Raw genomic sequence first — 19,729 nt, 5'->3', positions numbered from 1 at the left:
AAAACACAGCAGCTCTCTTTAATATCTAGTAAAACAGAGAAAAAAATACCTTAATAATAAATAGAGAGTTTAGTCCGAGCCCTGGCTGTTTATTGTGGCATTTTCAACATGTATTATTGGCCACCTTGGGAGCCAGTATCCATGATGTTGCATGCCACCATCCTGCATATCATACAAGAGTCCTTCAGTGGCTGACATACCATCTCCTGCATGACTGGGACCTGACTGATTGCCACTGTGTGGAATGAGACATCATATGGGATCTAGCAGATGTGTGCCATCCTGGTTATTATTATTTGTACAAGAGGACTGGAGCACAGTGATGAGACACCACCACTAAGCAGGTGAAGATGTCAGGTCTAGATACATGCACAACCTATCCCTTTAGACACAAAGTTTTGTATAGCGTAAACAATCCATACTACAGGGACTTTTCAGTATCAGTCAGGGACATGTTAGAAGTTTTTCAGGTGTCAGCTTTGTAAGTTCTTCAATAATTCCTTCATGTGATGCTGTTCAGCAAGGAAATGGCAAATTTCCACTACTTGGTGTACCATGACCTCCCACAATCTATTGTCAGTGTTCTGTAATGATTTGACTATTCATTTGCTTTTACTGGCAATACAGATGGTCGATGATAATATATATGGATCTACTTCACTTGACATAAAACTCATTTGGCTCACACCCATTTGACAGGCACCCAGTTGACCTAAATTTCATTTGACTGACAACTCATTTGACTGTCTCCCATTTCACCGACAGCTTACAATGCTGAATTTCAACATACTAAATCTTAAACCATAGACAAGCACACTTAGAACACCAATAACTAACCCTTTCCATAATTTAAAAACTACTTACTTACCCTCTTAACAGAAACGGGACAATGTACACCCAAACTAGAGGGGGGGGCTGTGCCCCCCCCCCCAATTATATATACTAACTCCAGGATTGCACTACAGTGGGAAAAAGGGCATATGCCTTTAACTTACCTTACAGTACTCTACATGCTGCCACTATTGCTGGAAACACACAAAACTTTTGCCAAATTGCTTTAGATACTTTACCATAAGACAAACCCACATTTAGAAACAATCCAACACTACTTTCTATATGACTATTGGAATTCTAACAATCAGCACTGAAAGTTACAGTAATTCTTTTTATCACAAGCAAGTCACAGTTGAAGGAAAACCCACAAAAAATCTATGTCTTAAATGTCGGTGAGATGGGAGTCAGTCAAATGAGCTGTCACTCAAATGAAATTTAGGTCAATTGGGTGTCAGTCAAAAGAGTTTTAGGTCAAGTGAAGTAGACCTATATAGATATATATATATATATACATACACATGCATACATATATATATATACACACACACACACACACACACACACACACACACACAGACACACACACTATATATATATTATCATCTTCTTTCGGCTGTTCCCATTAGGGGTCGCCACAGCGGATCATCTGTTTCCATTTCCTCCTGTCCTCTGCATCTTGCTCTGTCACACCAACCACCTGCATGTCCTCTCTCACCACATCAATAAACCTTATCTTAGGCCTTCCTCTTTTCCTGTTACCTGGTAGCTTCATCCTTAGCATCTTTTTCCCAATATACTCAGCATCCCTCCTCAGCACATGTCCAAACCAACTTAGTCTTGCCTCTCTGGCTTTGTCTCCAAACCTTCCAACCTGGGCTGACCCTCTAATATACTTATTCCTAATCCTGTCCACCCTTGTCACACCCAGTGCAAATCTTAACATCTTTAACTCTGTCACATCCAGCTCTAACTCCTGCCTTTTTGACAATGCCACTGTCTCAAACCCATATAACATAGCTGGTCTCAACACCCTCTTGTAGACCTTCCCTTTCACTCTTACTGGTATTCGAATGTCACAAATCACTCCTGACACTCTTCTCCACCCAATCCATCCTGCCTGTACTCTCTTCTTCACCTCTCTTCCACACTCGCCATTACTCTGAACTGTTGATCCGAAGTATTTACCCTCATCCACCTTCGCCAGCTCTACTCCCTACATCCTCACCATTCCTCTATCCTCCCTCTCATTCACACACATATATTCTGTCTTAGTCCTGCTGACCTTCATTCCTCTTCTCTCTAGAGCATATCTCCATCTCTCCAGGGTCTCCTCCACCTGTCCCCTACTCTCACTACAGATCACAATATCATCTGCAAACATCATAGTCCGCGGGGTCTCCTGTCTGATCTTGTCTGTCAACCTGTCCATCACCATTGCAAAGGGCTCAGAGCAGATCCTTGATGTAATCCCACCTCCACCTTAAACGCATCCGTCACTTCCACTGCTGACCTCACTGCTGTCACACTACCCTCGTACATATCCTGTACCACTCTTACATACTTCTCTGACACTCCTGACTTCCTCATACAATACCACAACCCCTCTCTAGGCACCCTGTCATATGCTTTCTCTAAGTCTACCAAAACACAATGCAACTCCTTCTGACATTCTCTGTACTTCTCCATCAACACTCTCAGAGCAAAGATCGCATCTGTAGTGCTCTTTCCTGGCATGAAACCATACTGCTGATCACTAATCATCACCTCCCTTCTTAACCTAGCTTCCACTACTCTTCCCCATAACTTCATGCTGTGACTGATCAGTGTAATCTCTCTGTAGTTACTACAGCTCTGCGCATCACCCTTATTCTTAAAAATCGGTACCAAAACACCTTTTCTCCATTTCTCAGGCATCCTCTCACTTTCCAAGATTTCATTAAACAATTTGGTTAGAAACCCCACTGCCATTTCACCTAAACACCTCCATGCTTCCACAGGCATGTCATCTGAACCAACAGCCTTTCCATTCTTCATCCTCTTCATAGCTAGCCTTACTTCCTCCTTGCTAATCATGCAGGGAGTTTAGCAGGAATAGAAGAAAAAAAAAACCAATGGGTGAGCAAATTGACTGTGTAAATAAGGATTTGTTATATAGCAGTAGGGAACATTAAAGCAAGCCCTTAACTGGTCAGCTTAGGCCCAGGGCTTGAACCTTTGAATCACTGAGTTATACATGGAAAGAGATAAGCAACTTAGAACACAAATGTGAGAATATGAGTTAACAGATAGAGCAGTATATTCTCTTCACTTTGACATCATGTCCCTTTGTATGTTTCTCAAGTGTGTGTGTTTCTGTAACTATATCTATGTGCATGTCTATGAGATTAACCTAAAACTATATTTTGAAATTAACCAAACTGCATAGCTATAAATTTAAAATGGCATTGTTTAAAAATCATGAATGTCAGAATGAAAATGATTTACACTTGACACATTTAGCAATAAATTGCATAAGTTAAATGTTTACCTTATTTAATTTTAGTAATGACATATTAAACATCATTGGAAAATACAACAAAATGTGTAGAATTTTGCTAACATCAGATATATCCTCTTTATATATATATATATATATATATATATATATATATATATATATATATATATATGTATATATATATATATATATATATATATGTATATATATATATATATATATATGGGTTCCTGTTAGATCGATGAAAATCCACATCCCCAACAACCAGATCACAGAGTCGAGATCACCGACACGGCACATCCCCGACAATGGTGAGTAGTGCGGAATGGGATTTATTCCCATTTCTGCAATGTGGTGCGATTTTGGAGTTGGTATATTTAAGTAGGGGGTGCAGGTTGGCTTGTTCTACAGGTATCGGTTTATTTTTTAAGTGGATTACAAACAGGAAAAGGTTCCATTCCGTAATACATACACTTACCTTTGTCAGGGATGTGTGGTGTCAGTGATCTCGCCTCGGTGATCCAGTCTTCGGGGATGTGGTTTTTTGTCGATGTTACATGGATCCGTATATATATATATATATATATATATATATATATATATATATATATAATGTGTGTGTGTGTATTCTAAACAGTTTCAGCAAAACAGAGCTATAGTCGAATTTTTCACTTTATATTCTGTTAGGTATATTATATTTTCATGCATACACAGGCTGGATTGTTTTGAACTGAAGTCAACATTTTCACAAATATTCAAAAGACCGAACAAAGTAATAATACATAGCACTGATGCTATAACTGAATTATTTTGAGTTTTGCTAGCCTTGCTTATTTTGACAACAAATTAGCTCTGACCTATGTTTATAAAGAGCTGTCAAATGTTGTTATAACATTCCTACCTGGGGGAGTTAGACCATGAAATGAGTTTGTTCTTTTATATAATAGTGTTTTCACTTTGGCAGTTTGTGTTTCATTTTTAACGTTCATTCATTCCAAATCTGCATTGTTATACATCCGTACTGATATTGAGCTCACAATGTTTTAATAATTAGCAGTAGTCATTTACAGGTTCATGGTACATACAAAAAAATGATTAATGCTATGTTCATGGCATACATTACTTGACAGATTAATTCTGTGATGCCTGCTTTCTAGGTTTTGTCTTGTAACCTACAGTTAAAATTATGACACTGTGACACTGTCGCTACTCTGACCACTGTTCCAAAGTCCTTCTGATAAGATTGTAGCACTTGGAGGCCGTGAAGTGAAGATATTAGCTTATATTTATAACTTATTATTCATATTTTTATATTTACTGTCCTGTTTTTATAGTGGAATGAAGTGCTATGTTATTGAGGTACAAGTGTGAAATTTCATATTGGGAGATTAAAAAAAATCTCAGTGCCACTGTATTTATATTGCACTATTTTGCTGATATTCCTTGTTGTTGTTAATTATGAGAAGATGCAATATATCCAAAAATGAATGACTTGCAAACTATTTCATATCAGGCAAAACCCTAGATGGTGTTCAACAAAGTTAACACTGATACTTGCCATGCAAATAATAGAACTTCAAAGATTCTGAATGTCATTTTTATTGTTACTTATGCAAACGGGCATTTATTTTTATATTCCTGTTAATATTTCAGTCAACAACACACACAAAGGAATTTCTTGCTGTCATGTGAAACCCCAGGTCTGGTCAAATAAAAGTGTTGCTGAGTCTGTATCTGTCCTGTATAGTTTACAGGATATGAACGTTGATTATGTATATGAAGAGAAATAGTTCTGGACATTTTTGCCTTATAACATATTACAGTATTGATAATAAAGAATACAAGAGTATTGACTATTATTGTTGTAATGAAGACTTCTTGCTGAATAAAAAATGAGCACCACAAACGAAAAAAGTGCAAAATACAACCAGCCAGTGAATCCAACACATGTTTATTGTAGAAATCTCTATCTCTGACGTCTCAGTCCAAAAAAGCCTTCAACTTCTTGTTGAATAACACTGCTGTCTGTATCTATTAGTAGCAGTTATGAATTATAAAATATTTACATTTAGCTTATGCCTTTATCATGATTTTTAAAAAATACTCTGGATGGTAAGGTGTTTTTTGGCTGTGTTTATAGTGATATACAAAGCTATTTGATGTGAATGAGTTAATTCCCCCTGATAGACCATCACAATACAATAAATAAATAAAGTCTTAATATAAAAGATTTTTTTTTTTTACAGGGACTGTGCTCGCAGGCCATCCTTATATGAGGGGGGGGGGTCTGCCTCCATACCCTACATCTTTAAATATACAGTGTATATGACTGCAACAGGTAAGATTTAAACTGGAAATTAATTATCTGTTAGAATAGCACGGAGAGCTGAAAGTTTATAATGCAGGCATTGTCTGATTTGATATTTTGACCCAACACAAGTTGAAGTGCCACAAGGAGTTTATGTGGTATTTCGTAAGAAACTCACCATGTACTCAGCAGGTATCACCCCCTAGTAAGCTTTGAAGTGTTGCCAGTGCAACCAGATGCCCATTTAGGGTTACCTCCATGCCAGCTAAGGTGCTTAATTTGAAATTATCTGATGGTGTTGTGCAACAAAGAGGTACGCTAATACCTCTGGTTCGGTTTTGATGTAAAGTACATGGCTTGGCAAAGATTAATACCCTGTTACCACCAACAAGCGAGGAAATATGTCACCTAGTAAGTAATGCTGAAGGACATTTGTTTATGAAACTGGGAAATATTTTTAAAAAGCAAGAGATTACAAAAAGCGCAGTACAGATGTTGTAAGTTTCAATCCTTTGATAGTAATACAGTACTAAAGTCCTACTGTCGCAGCTGCTACAAAACCAAATTATTCAGGATGAATAAATGAGATACTTGCCCACTGTTATACATTGTTTGCAAGGAGAGCGTTCATTGACCGTGTTGAATGGCAAAGACAGCTAGTGGCTAGTTTGTCTAAACCCAAAGAATCAACAGTAAAACTGATCTAGACTGTTTCTGAAAATGAAAATAATGTACAAAGGTCGTTGGCTCACCTTGACCAGCAAGAGAGCTGTCAAAGCAAAGTAGAAAAATTAATTTTTGTTTTGTATAAAAGTCTGTTTTATAGCAAGTTGGATCAGTGCAAGAAAACTGTAATCTTGTGTGTTATAGTCCAACTGATATAACAAATGTAAGTGAACAAGTAAGTCTGTTAAATCAGATAACTGGGTTCAACTTTTTCTGAGTGTCAGTTTAGTTTCCCTAAAGAAAGGGATAATTTAATGAATGATTTGGAAGGTATGAGAAAAGCCAAATAGAAGGAGCATGTTTTTAGCAGAATTGGAATGAACAATGCATAAACTTGGAAGGTAGAAAAGTGAGCTGATACTCGCTCCTGAAAGAGACAATAAAAGTCAGTTTCAGACAAAGTGACATTATGACTTGATCCTATTCAGTTTGGATTTGTCAAAGGGAAATCATACCTGTTAAACCTGATGGACTTCTTTGAGACAGTCACCAAGCTGGATGAGTGGAAATCTGTTCATACAGCCTACCTGGACTTAACCAAGGCATTTGACACTATCCCCCACTCAGTCATCATTGACAAACTCACCCAACTAGGCATCAACCCTTATATCATTAGACAGGTTGCTAATTGGCATACTGATGTAGTCAAAATAGGGGAATCCACCTCCAGTAGCAGACTAGTGACCAGTGGTGTTCCACAGGGTTCAGTCCTGGGACCTCTACTGTTTGGAATTTCCCCAAAGTACAAGCAAAACTAAAGATCTGTGGCTGACAAAGTATACTGATGACTGCAAATTGGGAGCAGTCATAGAATCTCCAAATTATATCAACATCCTACAAGAGGGTCTTACACAAACAAATGATTGGTGCCGAAGTCATGCCTTTAAACTCAATGCAAAAAAGTATGATCATTCATTCAGTAATAGTGATATTCCTGCTAACTACCACATCAATGGCAGCACCTTACGTACACACTCATTGGTGAGAGACCTGGGCACACAGGTTGACAGCAACATTACCTTTGACCACCATGTCTCCATAGTGGTAAGAAGGGCATTCTATATTGCTCATGTCATAAGTAAGGGCATTGCCATCAGGAAAAAAAAGTTATTACGTCCCTGTACTATTCCATCATCAGGCCAATAATTGATTAAAGTGCCCTATTTTGTATGTACCTTTCTAAGTATCTGCACCAATTGGAGAAACCACAAAGGTTCCTCACAAGAAAATTCAAAGTCTTCACCATCTGTCCTATGGGGATCATCTGAAATCACTGTCACTTTATTCTGTTTCATACAGACTACTCGGTGATCTCTATCTTCCATATAAGGCAATCTCTGCTCCTGCATTATTGGAAATGCTTCATATTTGAAAGTCAAATGATAGATGGGTTACTCACTCTAAAGACCTTAACCTGGTATGTGACATTAATAGAACCTGCTGGAGGGACAGATTTGTCTCCAAGAGGTTACCACACCTTTGGAAAAGATTTTGACTTCATGTCAAACATAGTACCTCATGTATCCCTCTTGGACAGGGGCAATAGGTGCTGATCATGGAAATAAGTGTAAGAACTTGGCTAGGTTTGTAAAGGTCCTGGGGCCACTAGCCTAGTATCTTCCTATGAATTTACAGAAAGAGAAGGAACAAATCGTGCAAGAGCTGCAAATTTTAATGACGTTGTTCATTATCTGAATATGAAGTGTAAGAAAGCACATGCTGAAAGTGAATTAGTACAGGCACAAGTCAAGAACTATGCACAGTCTCTTGTTTATAGCAATTGTCACTCCCCTAAATCAAAAGCAAGACATATTGGCCCAACTTATCCAACAAAAGAAATATGAAAATGTATATGAAAGCAAGCAATGGCATTTGATGAATTAAAAAAAGCTATAAGTAAAGAAGTATCTAGATGAAATTAAAGTGAATTAATTCCACATGGCCATCACATTCAGGAGCTGGAGGAAAATTGCAAAAGCAGACCGTACCTTGTCAAATAAACGAATAAAGGAAAGTTATACGATGCTTTTCCTGAACTAATCACAAAGTGCAACCCGTACTTTGTCAAATAAACGAATAAAGGAAAGTTATACGATGCTTTTCCTGAACTAATCACAAAGTGCAACCCGTACCTTGTCAAATAAACGAATAAAGGAAAGTTATACAATGCTTTTCCTGAACTAATCACAAAGTGCAACCCGTACTTTGTCAAATAAACGAATAAAGGAAAGTTATACGATGCTTTTCCTGAACTAATCACAAAGTGCAACCCGTACCTTGTCAAATAAACGAATAAAGGAAAGTTATACAATGCTTTTCCTGAACTAATCACAAAGTGTAACCCGTACCTTGTCAAATAAACGAATAAAGGAAAGTTATACGATGCTTTTCCTGAACTAATCACAAAGTGCAACCCGTACCTTGTCAAATAAACGAATAAAGGAAAGTTATACAATGCTTTTCCTGAACTAATCACAAAGTGCAACCCGTACTTTGTCAAATAAACGAATAAAGGAAAGTTATACGATGCTTTTCCCGAACTAATCACAAAGTGTAACCCGTACCTTGTCAAATAAACGAATAAAGGAAAGTTATACGATGCTTTTCCCGAACTAATCACAAAGTGTAACATTTTGTATTCTGGGAGTAAACATAGAAGCATTTTTTTGGGGAAAGAAAACAAAGTAAAACACAGAAGCTAAGACTTTTGATGCTGAGGTAATTCAGGTAAATCATACTGCTTTATCAAACCTGAAAAAGAAAGACAATCCCTTCAAGCAGAAGGAAGATGCTCTGACTTTTCCTCTGTAGCTGAGAGAGGAATAATAGATACAGTAGCATATATTTGCTAAACAGAGATGCATTAAAAGTGAGAATGGTCAGCCTATTATATCTGTAGAACTGAAGGTGTAGAAGCAGATAGATAAAATTTTATAGTATTCAGAATGCATCAGGCAGAGTTTATGTGGAGCATTGCCTAGATAAGATGTCTAAACTGATAGACTCACCACCTAAGTCTGATATTAGCTCTTTTCTCAGAGATCTACAAGCATCAAAATGCAAACATAAAAAAATAAGAAGAACAAGTGACTGAGGTGCACTTTGTGAAACCAGCTAGTAAAAGCATGCAGCAGCCCAATCTTATAGAATCTGCACTACTGTGTCAGGAAAAAGAAAACCTAGCAAAGTGCACAGCAACTATAGAAGCCATGTTTCACCAGAGACCAGAGAATGTTTCACCAGAGATCATACAACATTCAAGTCTGAACTGGAGAAAGAAAATGAAAAGCTAAGTTCTCTGCTAGAAAACAGAAAACTAGAAACATAAAAAATGAGCTCAGATTAATTCCAGCCCAGTCACAAATAGTGTTTACTATCTATGTCTGGGGGGGGGGGGGATCAGCCCTTGTCACCTGTTGATGAAGGCATGCTACTAAGGGCATATGATGATGAGCATCATATCCAAGTCCCCAACATGAACAATGTGACACAGCAGCCTAGGGAATCTGAAATACACCTAAACAACATTGAGAGTGAGATACACTAATGTGCAATTTCTCCAACACTAAACATCACATATGTGTACAGTATTGAAATCTAGATCAGGCTGAAAGTAACTAGTCAGAAAACAAACTGAAGGCAGAGAAAGGCCAAACTAAAGAATGTGGCATTGGGTCAGTACCAGTGAAAGAAAACTCTGCCAAGGTTTGTAGAAAAGATTTTTAGCTGCACCATATTCTGGGAGGAAGCTGGAATGAGAGAATTAGCAAAGATAAAGACACTGTGCTAAGACTGCTACAAGAGAAGCATACCAGTGAACTGTTGTCATCATTAATTCTGAATATTTATTTAAAGTAATCCCAGAGAATCATTGGAACCAAGAAAAACAAATGATGTCACTGCAGTTGAAGTCACTTCATCTCTAAATGCAGGGAATATATCAACAAATTAGACAACTGCATCAGTAAATAAGAGAATACACCTTCAAGACAAAGAGGATCAATGAATGAGAAAAGTACAGTGAATCGAGCTGGAATCCAAGGTTTAAAACAATGAACAGAAGTAAGCAATTAATTCTGAGGAAAATAATAGTTTTGTGCAGTTAGAAAAATAAGTATTGACCAAACAAATGACCCAGGAAGAAGTTGTAAAAGAATAGAGTGTGAAGAACTCTTGTAAAAAGCTACAAAAGGAAAATGTGCTAATGTAAAGCCTTGTGAGGACTTACAGGTCCCACCGTGACATAAAATGAGGAGGGAAGTAAGTTGTAAATATCCACAAAATAAAATGTAAAGCATCACGAGGACTTACAGGTCCCACTTTGATATAAAAATGAGAAGGGAAGTAAGTTGTAAATATTCACGAAACAAAATGTAAAGCCTTGTGAGGACTTACAGGTCCCACCATGACATAAAAATGAGGAGGGAAGTAAGTTGTAAATATCCATGAAACAAAATGTAAAGCATTGTGAGGACTTACAGGTCCCACCATGACATAAAAATGAGGAGGGAAGTAAGTTGTAAATATCCACAAAACAAAATGTAAAGCATTGTGAGGACTTACAGGTCCCACCGTGACATACAAATGAGGAGGGAAGTAAGTTGTAAATATCCACGAAACAAAATGTAAAGCCTTGTGAGGACTTACAGGTCCCACCGTGACATAAAAAGGGGAAGTAAGTTGTAAATATCCACAAAACAAAATGTAAAGCTTTGTGAGGACTTACAGGTCCCACCATGACATAAAATGAAGAGGGAAGTAAGTTGTAAATATCAACTAAACAAAACTTGAGAAAAAAGTGCAGGTCAAACAAAACGGTGTGCTATTTAAGGATGTGTCGATCCTATTCTTGCTGATATGTTAGCCAAATGCACTAGAAACTGAATTAAATAAGAATATACTTCCCAAAACAATGTTTAGAAGGAATATATCCTCATGCTGCAAGAAAATGTGGCTTATTATATTGGTATTTCAGAGACCAGTATTGTAAATCACACCTGGGGTATTTACAGTACTGCATTGGTATTTCAGAGACCAGTATTGTAAATACCCCAGGTTTGAGTTAGAATTTTATAATGTAGAGAGCGCTGAATGCATAAAGTAGGGGAAAACTGGAGAATTGCTGCAGAGTGAGATCCAGAGAAAGAAAGAGAGCGGCAAAGGTCCTCAATACAGTTAATATGAAGCAGCATGCACTGAGCTGCACATGAGGGCCATCAGTAATTGAGCGAGTCTGATTCCAAATTCCTATGAACTGGATTACAGGAGTCTTAACCAAGATGTCTTAGGATGTTAGGATGTTCAAGTATAAATGCATACATAAGGAAGCCTGAGGGTTCTTCCATCCTAGAAAGGTTGAAGAATGACCATTTTGGCATAAAGAAATAAGGATGTTTTTACTATAAATTTATTAGAAGTTTACTGATATGCTGATGTCTCTAAGTTGGAAATTCTGTTGTGACTGTAATCTTAGGTGACTTGTTAACTTCCTGTAAGTACTATTATATGCTTTTGATCTGCAATGTTCCACAAAATGGTGCTTTGAAGTTAAGCCAACAGGGAATGTCGTCTTCATTTCCAGTTTTGGTTTGCCCCCTCCTAAAGCCAAAAGGCAGAGGATTTCTTCTTTTCTGTTGCTTTTGTAAAACAAATCCAATATTAACCATATGGATAGATGGCACTGTTTTGATTGGTAATGCCTCTCTTCTCAACTCAAAACTTATATATGCTTGCACATTACACACATACATATATAGACAGATAAAATTTAATAAAATGATGTGTGTATTTTTGTGATCCTCTATATCTCAAAGGGGATTCACATAAACAGAATGTTAGTTCTAACTGATTCAGTAGATGTAGCTCCATATATGAATAGAGGTTTCTATTGCCTCTGTTACGGCTTTGTGCTGTACAGAATACTTTAAATTTTGACAGTGAGACAAATGCAACCATGCTGTAGTCAGTCTGTTATATGCAAGTGTGTAGTAATAACAAGCTTGATACATCCTTGAGTATGAACCACTCCTATTGTAAAGAAATAATCATCTGCAGCCAAACAAATGGTAGTAAAGAAAAAAATGCACTAGACAGTACCTGCAGATTTAAACTGTAACACATCTCATATGGCCACCCAACTTAATAAAGGTATTTTGTAGGTACAGCTGAAACTTCCAATGCGTTACAAATTGTTATGGTTGGGTATTCAGCCCGAACCATTTGTAATGTGTCCTTGAAATGAACATCATGAAATGTGTGTTTCTCAAAGTTTGCTACTGAGGTGAATTTCTTAATATGCATTTTTTTAACAAACCCAATCAAAATTCACTTCATAGTGCAGTTGATAAGATCAGATGATAAAGGTGCCTCTCAAGTCCATTAGCAGTTTATTTGTGTTGGTACTTCAACCTGGCTAGATATTTGCTACATTACAAAAATATTAGTTCTGCAATGTAGCTGTGCAGTTGTTTCTGAAGCAGAATAAGGCATTTTCTATTTATTTCTCTATCCAGCATATACTATGCTTATAAATCTTGTCCCCAAGGCAAATATTGGAGTCATATATTGCAAGTTCAATGAAGTTTCTTTATCAATATCTGGGAAAGGAAATAATAAGACAGTGACATTTGTAGACAAACTAATCATAAAAGTATCTAGTATCTAAAAAAACAGCAGAGGGCACTGCTATAATACTCTGTGTAAGATGGTTGCTACAACTTGTTCGGTATCTCATGGTGAAACATTTGTTTTCTGCAACACAATCCCTTTCCATTATGTTGCAGGCTAATGTTTTCTCTCACATTGATAATGAATTATTGCTTGAATGCCTACTTTAAATTATGGGGTAAAAATATCATCATCTTAAAATGATGAAGAGCAGAATGTTGTGCGTAAACAACATATTTGTAATTTGCAGATTAGTGCAACTGGAAAATGAATTAATTTAAGATTCATGGTTTATTTTTCTCATCACTGTCAGCATTTTCTTAAATAGAACTGTTCAGATATCTCTAAATAATATTCTTGGAAGACCCAGATATTAGAGTTCTTTGGGTTTGTAAGGATCCTGCAAGGCCTTTATGTATTTTATCAGTTAAAAACGACTCTTTTTTTTACTGCCTTATTTACTGCATCCTCAGTAACTGCTTTTCTATGCATTTCATATTAGACATTTGATAATGTCTCCTACAGGTCACTGAGTTATGTGATTCAAATTTTGAAACTTCATATAATGGCAGATTTGCAGTATTATGTTTTGCATAGCCACTCGGATTCAAGGATTTATTTACCTGCAAAATGTCTTTATGGGTTATGGTAATGTGCTTGAAGAATTGCATACTGTACTGAGTTTGATTCTAACAACATCCATTTGCTTAATCAATGATTCTAAGCAGGAGTTTTGTTTTTTCCAGGTCATAATCTTTTAGCTTACTACTACTACTAATAATAATTATAATATTAATAAGAGCAGCAACAACAATAATAATACATTCTGCCTTCCTTGAGTATTATGTGAATAATAAATCCAAGATAGTTTCACGACAGTAACTACACGCAGGCACATAACTTAATGAGAATTTCTAGTTTGCTTATAAATATTTTGTCATACTATCTTCTAAACTAAGTAAGCTGCATTATTCATTGAGTAAGTCCACAAAGTTTTTGTTTTTTCTACTCATTCCTCATGAGTGACAGTTATCTAATACTACTGGAAACATTCCTAGTGGTTAAGAGAGACAGAATATTTCTGCTTGTGCAGACCTCATAGGAGGAATATTTTACATGATGCGCAGAGGTGCTGTGATTTAATTTTCTATCCTGTAATATTAGATGAAATTATTATAATGAGTTCAGTTTTTACCTTTCTTTGCATATTCTGTATGTGAAATAATGTGTTCTGAGAAATGCTTTTGAATGAAACTGTCTTATAATTAAAGAGAACTCTGATTCTGTTCAATAACGAGATGAATTCCTGCGATCCAATTAATGCATCTTGGCTACACTTTGCAGTTATAAATGCTTCTGTAGAATTATATTCCCATTCTTATTTAGAAGGTGTGAGTAGTAATCCTACTGATAAACAATTTTAATACTAAGGAATATTCCAAAGCCTGTTGCTGCCTAAATGTTGGTGAAATCAGAGTTTTGCATACTATTTAGATATTCAGTATAATTAAATTTCCAGAATGATTTCTATCCTGATACCTGTTTTATGTTTTGCGCACTGTGTTAAAATTATTCTAAAGCTGTTTGTGGGCAAAATATCTTGTTTTTAATGGAGTTATGGTAAATGTAAGAATTTAAAGTTTCAAGTACCCATACAGTTCATGAATTTATTTTATCATATAAGAGAGTACTAGTACCCATTTTTTGAAATTTACACTTGTGGGCTCAGGTTTGGCAGTTCCCTTGTTGGATGTAGTGCTTAAAGTGGGATGTGTTTACTAACAATGTGGTCAGCATCTAGATTATAACATTAAAGTTCCACCTAGAATAGACTGTAACACCGAAGGTATTGTTTATGTTGCTATATGCAGTGGATGTCCAGCGTTTTACGTGGGAATGTCCAGTAGATGTTTGTGCAAACATTTTTTGGAGCATGTATATGCTGTTAGGACAAGAAACACCAATAATGCATTATACAAGCATTCTGTAGTGTATACAAATTGGAAGAAGTTTACATTTTCTGTGCTGGAGTTAGTTAACAAAGACATCAGGGGTGGTGATTTAAGTGTGTAGCTGAACAAAAAGAGGCAAAGGGGCAACTTAGACTTGCCTCTTATATGCATCCCGGTTTGAATGACACAGTCAACATTAAATGTTTTTTAAAAAAACAGAAAGATAAATATTAAATAATACTTGTGTTTTACACACATTTTTATATGTATTTAACAAGCTCTTTTTTTACTTCATGAGTGGTGTGGTTCACTTTAATTGTAAATTGTTAAACAGGCTTGATTGGTTTCAGCTTAATGATTTTAGTATTTAAATAGTGAGTTCATGGTTGCTCTTCGTTTTTCTGATGAAGTCATTCTGACGAATAGTGATTAAGAGAGTTTTTACACTAAAAGACTTGGTCTTCTGCTGGTTCTTTTGGTGTTTTACTTATTTATTTAAGATGTTTGCAGTTTTTTCTGTATTGTATACTCTCAGATTCTACTAAGTAAGATCTTGGCTGGGCACATACACCTCTCACTTGACAAATTCGATCAAAACCTTTCACTGTTTGCATTGTCACTATCATTACTTCTTTCAATGGACAAAGAAATATTATTTTGTCATAGTTGGACATCTGGAATGAATACATTTTGAATAGTTGGCCTTTGATTTCTCTGCTGTTTTTAGCATTAGGCAGCAACAAAGTGGAACTGATAAGCAGGATTGTTCTGGTTTGCCTAAATAGAAATCTCTGAGCAGGTGAGCCAAGCAAATTGTCATGAAGTATGTTTCTGTGATTAACTAAATTCAAGAAAACATCGGTATTGTCATGCTTTGACCTTTCTCGTAATTGCTTTGCACTTTGTACTGCACTTTCAGCTAGACCGTTTGACTTTTGGTAATCAGGACTACTGGTAACATGGATAAAGTCCCTTTCTTTTGCAAATTTCTGAAATAGCTGACTGGTAAAATGGGCACTGTTGTCAGAAATAACTTTGTGTGGTCTACCATGGACTGAGAAATGATGTTTCAACTTAGTAATGACAGTACTGGCCATTTGGTTGGATAGCGGATCAATCTCGAACCAATTAGAATAATAGTCTACAAACACTAATGTTTGTTTGTCTTTTCGGCTTTTCCCGGTTAGGGGTCGCCACAGCGGAACTCCAGTCTGCTAATGATTGGCAGCAGATTTTTTATGGTGCCGAGTTGCCAGCCCGATGCCCAACCTTCAGCGAAGGCACACCCATTCTCACATGTCTTTCGGAGGCCACTCGACCGTGGGGAGGACATGCAGACTCCACACAAAAGGCACACTAGCCATGAATCGAACAGGAGAACCTCTTGCTGTGAGGCAAAAACACTACTGCTGTACCAACACTAATAATTTTGACTATTCCACTGGAATATGTCATTGGCTACTGTTGACCAAGGTAGATCAGGCATCTGGTTTAGCTGAAGGAGCTCATTTTGCAAATGCGGTTTAATACTATTGCATACTGAACAATATGGAAGTACTTTATCGATATCTTTTGAAAGAGAAGGCAAAAATACTAGTCCTCTCCCCCTTCTTTTGGTAACTTTGAAACCTGGGTGGTCACGATGCAAAATCTGGATGTACTCATGTTGCAAGGAAATAGGAATGACAGCTTTAGGACCTTTGAAAATATCATCTTCTATCAACATCTCATCTCTGTAAGGAAAATACGGTGAGACTTCTGTTGGTGCACAAGATTGCTTTGATGGCCATCCAGCATTGATGAAGTGGTTGAGCATTAGCAACATTGGATCGGTCCTTGCATGATTTCTTAGCTCATTAAGTTTTGTGGTTGAAAAATTGTGCACTTTTATGACATTTAAGTCAAAATTCTCTGCATCAAGCTTTTTTGTGGTATTTCTGGGTGATCTGGATAAGGTATCAGGCAGGTAAAGAAGTTTGCCTTTTGTATACACCATTCTGAAGTTGTACTTTTGTAATCTGAGCATCATTCTTTGTAGTGTTGCTGGAGCTGTATGCATAGGCTTCTTTAAAATAGTGACTAGAGGTTGATGATTAGTCTCAGTTTGGATGTCTCGACCATAAATATAATCACAGAGCTTCGAGCTTGTGAACACAATTGCCAAAAGTTCCCTCTCAATCTGAACATACTGCATCTCAGTTTGGGTAGTTCTAGATGCATAAGCTATTGCTCTACCCTCTTGAAGAATAACTGCACCAAGACCAAACTTCAAAACGTCACAGGAATGAATTACTAGTTTGTGGACATCATAATATCTTAATATTGGTAGACTGGCAATTTTCTGTTTCAGGTCATCAATTGTTCTCTGGTGTTGCTCCAACCATGACCAGGTAATACTTTTCCATGTTAGCTCTCTTAAGGATGCAATAATTCACTGAAGTCTGATATAAACTTGCTCAAATAGTTAACCATACCAGGAAAACACTGTAAGGCTTGGACATTGTCTGGAACTGGCATCTCATGAATGGCTGTTTGGAAGGATCTGGTCATAAGCTTGAACTGGTAAATAAATGACTGACATAAGTAACTTCTGGTAGCCTGAATTTAGATTCACTTCAAGTGCTCTTTCCAGAACTTTCCTGCAGTTTCTGTCATGCTCTGTTTCACCACAGCCTCCAACTAGTAAATCATCTACTATTATAACAATGGATAGCCTGAAAAAATTTGCTCCATTGCATGTTGAAAGACTTCACTGGTAGAATTTATTCCAAAAGGCATTCTGAGAAATCTGTATCTACCAAATGGCATACTGAATGTAGTCAGTAGTGAAGATTTGCAATCCAGCATTACTTGCCAAAATGAACTCTTCGCATCTAAGACAGAACAAAACAGTGGCATTTGGCATGAGGGTTGCAACTTCCTCAACTGTACGCATAGGATGGTGGGGTCTCTTTAATGCTTTTTTTAATTCTCTTGGGTCAATACTTATTCTGATTTCATTTGAACTTTTCTTATGAGTGACTACCATTAAAGACACCCATTCAGTTGGTTCTGTAACTGGACAAATCACACCTTGCTGCACCATTTTATCTAACTGGATTTTGATTCTGTCCTGCATAGCTATTGGAACTCTTCTCGATGGTCTGACCACTGGACTGACCTCTGTATCTAATTTCATAGAGTAAACATCTGGAAGTTTACCTAGCTTGTCTTTGAAAATATCAGCATACTCTGTGAAAATAGCATTGGTGAAACTAGAACTAGGAGATGTGCTTACATGATGGACTTCTTTGGTAAAAGAAAGCAGTTTCATTTTTAAACACTCTCTGAGATCTAGTAATGACTGTACAGGTCTTTTGACTACATAAAATTGCAAGCTGTAACTGTTCCCAGCTGAATAGCATGAAAGCATTACTGAGGCTTTGGTCTGAATCTCTTCACTTCCATAAGCAACAACCTTCACACAATTGGCCAAATGAAGTTGCTCACCAGCTCTTATCCTAGCGTTCCTGATGACGTGACATTGAACTTTGAACCAGTGTCCACTTTTAGCTTTGTGGGTTTACCATTAATCAGGACAGTACAAAACACTTTGTTTTTTGCCAGCAAATCTACTGCAGTAACCTTTTCATCAACCACTGATATACCATTGACATAGAAAGTAGAGTTGCAGCTTTCTATATGATCAACTTGCTTTTTTGAATGACCTTTCTTAATAAGTGAATGAGCCTTCCTTGATTTACAAAGCTTTTGAAAGTGGTTCCACTTTTTACACTTGTGGCATTGCTGACCAAATGATGAGCACTTTTCTCTGGACTCTTGATTGCCTCCACAATTACAGCAGTTAACAATGAGACTTCACTTGGGTTTTGCTGACTCACCTTTGTGCTGTACTGAGCATGTCCTTTTTTACTCAGCTAGTCTTAAAACTTGCTGTAAAGGTATGGGCTCTCCCTGGAAATCCTGCAGGGGCTGCAGCTGCCATGTGCTTAGGCCTGTTTCTGTTGGCCACATACTACATGTTGTCTACATTTGCTCTAGAGGCTGCGCAAACCATGTTCTTATCACTTGCAGGCATGTTTGTGTATTTGACAAATCTCTGTGGCTTTACTCAATGTTAAATCACTGTCTCAAAGCAAAATCTTTCTCACTGCAGCATTATTAACACCACACACACGTGTGTCCTTTATCAACTCATCTTTCAAATCACCAAATCTGCACATTTTAGCTTTGTTTCTTAAGTCAGTAATATAGGCTGCAAAGGTTTTTCCGGCTTTTAGTCTCTTGTACAAAATAAGTGCCTCTCCAATGTAACTTTCGTCTAGGGGATACACATTTCTGTAAATTTATGTTTAAAGCATTCAGGGTCTTCCCTTGATTCAGCTTGTACAACAATATGAGGGTGTTCCCCTTCTCCTGCATATACTGCTGGGTGCTTACACAAATGAATGTTGTCTTTCAATGGCTTCTGACACATCTAGATTAAGCAGAATAAATGCCCTTGTATATACATCTTTATCAGAAAAAGCTGCCTGTATGAAAATATATTCCTGCTCAAATACTCTCCAATTCTCTGCAGTATTATGATCAAACACAAGTAGACTGGGTCTTCAAAATGACACTGCCATGCCAACACACAGTAATAAAGAGCCTAGAGCCTTGGAATTATGTATGAACATATATATATATATATCAGAAATTTATGCCAGAAACTTATAATTATGCTGAACAGCACAATATACTCTT

This window comes from Protopterus annectens, chromosome 15.part0 (assembly GCF_019279795.1).
Source record: "Protopterus annectens isolate FY-2018-M chromosome 15.part0, PAN1.0, whole genome shotgun sequence".
Taxonomy (NCBI): domain Eukaryota; kingdom Metazoa; phylum Chordata; order Ceratodontiformes; family Protopteridae; genus Protopterus; species Protopterus annectens.
Note: the sequence above shows the minus strand (reverse complement) of the source record.